Here is a 6,135-nt window from a genome sequence, read left to right as displayed (position 1 = left end):
ATTCTTTTTACCCATTAGTTTTAAGCTTTAGTCGTTAATGTTTTTCCTGCCCGAAACGCTTTGCGTAATAGTGGCTTTAGGCATTGTATGTACTAGCTCTATCTATAAAGCCAACAAACTTTGTAAAATCTCTTTATGTATGTACCTTACCTAAATAAAATTATTATTATTATTATTATTATTATTATTACCTGACAGCCTCATAAATGATTACATCATGTAGGATCTACAGCCTGTCCTGCCGACTCTTCGTCGCTGCCAGGGCACTGCTTGTTCTACAGGGACGCCCTGCACGACGGCTGCTCTGTCATCAGATTCATCTACACGTTCACTGCATTCTGATACTCTGCCGACTCTAGCACCTTGCGCAGTACAGGACTTACAGCTTGCGCTTCCGACTCTTCGTCGCCTCCATGACAATTCACCTCTAGCAGTGATTTCCTCGTTGTCCTAACTACGTGCCTACATTACCTCCTATTGTCCTGCAGTATTGCTTTTCTTCCATTCCCTGGCAGGGGGAGTCCTGTAGCGAGTATGCTTATACTCGCTCCATTATCTCATCATCTTAATAGCATAACTAATTAGCACTAATTACAGAAATGGCCTCTGATTTGCAATACAAAGCGGAGATGTTTCTGAAAAGGGGGACAAAGAAACAATTGCGCAGCGCACCCCACGCGGATGCGTGGGAAGTCTGGGGCCATATAAATTCAGGGGCGGAGAGGGGCTCTGTACACGGGAGACATCTCCCGTCACGCAGGGTGCAGTCGCACCTCCACAGATCTCCACAGATGGCTGAAAAGGGCCACCACTTACGGGCTATTCATGCCCGTGCCACCTTTTGGGTGGCTTAATCTTCATCAATCATCAATCAATCGGGGCTCTGTCTCACTCCGCCCGACACCGTCGCAGCGCTCGAAACTGCCTATACAGCACCCTCATGCCTATAAATTGTATTATTGGACTTGCAATTATGATTCGTATTTAACACGGCAATTTATTCCCGCAATTTATGCTTCGCTTAAGCTTCACGTTTAATTTGTTATATTAAGGGACTTTCAATTAGGATTCGTATTAAACTATTGCTTATTGCCTTTGCGCCATTAAGTTAATTTCAGCTAGGGTACGCTAGTTGCAGTGCATTCGGGTTGGGTCCCCCCCCCCCTTTTTTCCTCTGGTTATTTCGTCCTATTACTCTCGTATTTCCCTCATTATACATTCTAATTATTGTGCATTATATTTGACCACCCATTTTCACTGGTTTCGGCAGTACATAAGATAAATTTGGAATGCTACAGAGAAGTTTAGCATGGCCTCGCGCAAGTTGTCATGCAAACTCTTGAAGCGTTCTACCTTTCCTCCCAACCTAAGCTTCGTGCGGTTTTAACATTGCATTCGTAGTATTGGCTTTTACACAGGTGTATGTCTTAACTTCGGCTATTCTTAATTGTCAGCTTATTCCAGTCTTATTTTGAGCAAATTTGCTTGCAGTCGGACATACTACTTCTGCCGTGGATCTCCATGTGCGCCGTTGGTTATTTACTATATTTATATTAATTCTAACTCTTATTTACAGCTCAGAGCAGTGTTACTTCTTTGTGCTTGCTACACCCGTTTCGGCAGTAGCCTTCCCGGCATCCAGTTATATCAGCCAGCTCGTTACATTCTTTATGGTGGCGAGTGTACACTGACTGGCTTATGCTTGCCATACGGCAAGCATAAGCCAGTCAGTCAGCATGATGTTGGACATCATGCTGTTGGTCAGCAGTCAGTCAGCCAGCATGATATTGGCCATCGGTCGCTAACGTTCTTTGGCCATTCGGTCTTCTGGGCTAATTTACTCTTCTTGTTCCTTCGCCATTGTTGTTTCTTACTACGTAATAGTATTCTATTTAATTTAACCTCCTCTATCATTAGGTTAGGGGCCCTTACCTCCAACTGCTATTCCTTCCCCTGTGCTCTGCCCCGCTGGGCGCACGTCGGCTTCTTATGTTCCTTTTTCGCAGCCACGACAAGCCGGAGCCCCGGCCCCCACCTCACCCTACTGCAGCAAGGAAGAGAACGCGAGCCGGATATTCCTCTTTCACCGTTACAACGCGCCCCGTGCCTGCCTCTGCAGTACCTGCCCTGCAACGGGTTCCCAGTCCCAGCAACTAGTCTTGGAGGGACTAACAGGAGATTTCACCCATACTCTAGTGTTACTAGGCAACGCAGCGGCGCCGGGTTGCAGCCGCTCAGGGCCTACGTTAATTACTATTATACTTCCCTTATTTGCTGGGTTATATTGCAGTATTAATATTATTCCGTATCGTTACTGTCATTCCAGTATTATTTTACTAAGAGTATAAATTGTTATTACGGTTTGGCGTTGCTTTCTTAATTTCTTCTACTCTGCGGCACTTGCCGTCATATCGGTTATTTACGAAATTACTTTGTATTCTTAATATTATCCTTATTACAGTTACTGGACACTAGTTCCCTGCCGTCGATTTCACTTTGCTCCTGTTCTACTAGATGTAGCCGAAGTTCACGGCATACTAGCTGCGGCTTTCAGACGCTCATTGACAACACAAGACTACACTCAGCGGCCACTTAAGGCAGACTCCTTGGCTTCTGTTCAGCTCTATCACCCGTCTGGAGGCCGAGATGGGATGGAGACCAAGGGAAATGTTCCCCGCTCACATTCTTAGAAAATTTTTGTATTGGTCTCGCTTAGGACACAAGCATGTTACAGATATGGCTTTAAGAATTGGTTCTTATTCCATTTATGGTTTATGTATATAGTCACTGCTTTCACAACAAAAGCGGTGAAGTTCTGTGAGGAAGAAAATGTATTACCATGATTTGGAGACTAACCAACTAAATAGCGCGCTCGCATCGAGCGGGGTACATAAAAGCGTGCCCGCAGACTCAGCGACCTCTTGCTCGCCTCCTCCTCGCCAGATACACTACAAAATGCTCCGCCGCCATCCGTTACACGTAGACTACGACGCCGGTACCTCAGACGACTACTTGCCTTCGACATAGCCTTCCACGCCACCCCCTGTCGCCTGCAAGGGCGGCCCACACAGGGCTCCTGATTGAGTGAAGTTTTCAGTGTTAGCCATAAGCGTTGCAGAGCAGCCGGCCCATCTCCATTATCCTAAGGTACAGTCCTGCCCGTGTTGTCCCTCCACGCCCGCGTGTGCGGCGCCCTTTTTAGTTAGGGATGTTCCCAGTGCCCGGCGTGTGCCCAGCGCCTGTCCCCGGTACCTGGTTGATACCTGGTTGATGGGGTTCTGGGAGTTCTTCTAGTCCCCAAGCCCGGCCCGAGGCCAGGCTTGACTTGTGAGAGTTTGGTCCACCAGGCTGTTGCTTGGAGCGGCCCGCAGGCCCACATACCCACCACAGCCCGGTTGGTCCGGCACTCTTTGGAGGAATAAATCTAGTTTCCTCTTGAAAATGTGTCCGGTCGCGCGTGTTCCGACACAGTAGCTAGCTGCCCAGGTTTATTTGCCCTTTATTTATTTATTTATTTATTTATTTATTTATTTATTTATTTATTTATTTATTTATTTATTTATTTATATATATACAAGAAGGTACAATGGGTTTGTGAGAATACATTGGATAGTACAGTATTTACATTCTTGTAAAGCCACTAGTACGCACAGCGTTTCGGGCAGGTCCTTAATCTAACAGATAATTTTAAGTAGGTAATTTCTATCAGAATTGATAAATGATAAAGATACTTTCTAAGGACCCCGCCGTGCGGGCTGCACGGCGGGGTCTCTCTCCGCCCTCAGTCCCGTGCCCGGGCGTGCGTGTCGTGCCATGCACGTGTGGCTCCCCCCTTCCGTATGAGAGCGGGCGGCGCCGCTCTGGTGGTGTCGCCCACGTGGCCAGGCTCAGTGGCGTGCTTGCCCTAGGTGTGGTCCCTGGCCCCCCCCCCCCTTCGCCCCTTGCGTGCGGGCTCCTCTACGCCCGGGGGCGGGTGGTGTCGCCCATCTGGTCTTGGCTCTCAGGGGCTTGCCTGCCCTAGGCGGGGTCCCAAGGGGCTCTGCTACGCCCTCGTCCTAGTGGGTGCCTGGGCCACGAGGCATGCACGTGCAGGCTCCTCTACGCCCGTGGGCCGGAGTCTCCCACGCCTGGTGGCGTGGCACATGCGGACAGTCCTAATGATTTCCTTGCCCTAGGGGGCGTCACTGGGGCCCGGAGGTGTGCACGGCGTGGCCTAGTGTCCGTGCCTGGGGTACGGCGTGGGCCACGTGGGGGGGCTCCTTACGGCTCTCACGCCTCTGGGGGGCTGCATTAGGGGCCGCGCCTCGCCTCTCGCCCGGGCTGAGGGGCACGGGGTGTGGGCGTACCGGGCTCTCGCCCGCCTCTGAGGGCCTCCTGCAGGCGGCGACCGGGACCGGGGGCCACGTGGGGAGCACGCGCAGGGTTCCCCCCTATGTCCCGTCCCGGCTGCTGGTGTTCCGGCGGAAGTGATTCCCGCCGATGATCCAGCAGCCGAAGGCTCAGCTGGCGGTGTTCCAGCTGAGCATGCACTTCCTGCCCTCAGTGCCGTGCCCGGGAGTGTGTGTCGGGCAATGCACGTGCGGGTCTCCCTGCACGAGGGCGGGCGGCGCCACACCTGGTGGTGTTGCCCGCGTGGCCTGGCCCAGTTTATTTATTTCGTTATTTATTTATTTATTTACTTAATTATTTTTTTTTTGTTTAGATATATATACAAGAGTTGTTACATTCTTGTACAGCCACTAGTACGCGTAGCGTTTCGGGCAGGTCCCTGGAATACGATCCCCTGCCGCGAAGAATCATTTTTTCATCCAAGTACACATTTTACTGTTGCGTTAAACAGAGGCTACAGTTAAGAATTTGCGCCCAGTAAATCCTCCCCGGCCAGGATACGAACCCATGACATAGCGCTCGCGGAACGCCAGGCGAGTGTCTTACCACTACACCATGGAGACTGTTTTATACATGAGACTGAATTATACATATACATTGGGATTGCAAGGATACATAACCATCTGGTCACCATTTGGTCCGGGAGACATCTCCCGTCACGCAGGGTGCAGTCGCGCCTCCACAGATCTCCAGTATCAGCTCTTGATACTGGTAATGGCTCAAAAGGGCCACCACTTACGGGCTATTCATGCCCGTGCCACCTCTTGGGTGGCTTAATCTTCATCAATCAGGATACATACATAGCGTAGTAGTCACTTCCTTGTAAAGCCACCGGTACGCGCAGCTGGATCTGGTAGTGACGCCCACGTGGCCAGGCTTGCCTACCCTAGGCGTGGTTCTTGGGGGCTCTGCTTCGCCCATTGACCCAGTTCGCGCCCGGGCACGAGACGTGCACATGCGGGCTCTTAACGCCCGGGGGTGGGCGGCACCACACAGGTGGCGTCGCCCATCTGGCCGCCACTCCAGTTACTATAAGATTCTTTCCTACGAGAAAGATTAAGTTTTCTTGATGCTTATATCCTACTTTAATAAAATCGAGAATTACCTCAGTTCCGAAGAATCGATTCAGTCGAATCCAGCCAATTATTCTTTATTAGTGTTATCCTTTATAGTTATTATTATTATTTATTATTATTCTTTATTATAATCGTCATTAATCTATTCTTAATTATTGGATAGAGAACAACTGCTGTATCACATTACTCGATGTCGTATAACATAACTAATTACAGAAGCTACAATCCTTTCCCCAATTACAGGTAATACTCTTCTCACCTTGTTGGAGGAAGCTGAGGTGTAATCACCATATAAGCAACGATTTGATGAATAGAAAACACCACAGACTCCATCTGGTCACCATTTGGTCCGGGAGACATCTCCCGTCATGCTGGGTGCAGTCGCACCTCCACAGATCTCCAGTATCATCTATTGATACTGGTGATGGCTCAAAAGGGCCACCACTTACGGGCTATTCATGCCCGTGCCACCTTTTGGGTGGCTTAATCTTCATCAATCAATCAATCGAATAGAAAACAGTACAATTTCCACAGTCAACAATGTAGCACTCGGCGTGTACAGTCCTAATCAACCCAAGAAGCTACAGCTTCTTGGGTTGAGAGCAGACAGACTATATATACGACCGCATCGAGCCGCCACGCTCTCGCTCCCCGAGTTCAGACTGTTATG

At 49.6% G+C, this 6,135-nt stretch overlaps 1 non-coding gene across 1 annotated transcript; it reads left to right on the top strand.

Annotated features, from left to right (window-relative positions):
* The first annotated feature begins 1,255 nt into the window (after window positions 1-1,255).
* On the top strand, window positions 1,256-1,359 carry LOC123756058 (U6 spliceosomal RNA). Its single transcript, XR_006772603.2, has one exon. It is a non-coding gene; the product is annotated as a U6 spliceosomal RNA (small nuclear RNA).
* The last annotated feature ends 4,776 nt before the right edge of the window (window positions 1,360-6,135 follow it).

This window comes from Procambarus clarkii, chromosome 43, assembly GCF_040958095.1.
Source record: "Procambarus clarkii isolate CNS0578487 chromosome 43, FALCON_Pclarkii_2.0, whole genome shotgun sequence".
In the NCBI taxonomy this organism is placed as follows: domain Eukaryota; kingdom Metazoa; phylum Arthropoda; class Malacostraca; order Decapoda; family Cambaridae; genus Procambarus; species Procambarus clarkii.
Note: the sequence above shows the minus strand (reverse complement) of the source record. Positions and strands in the feature narration are given on the sequence as shown.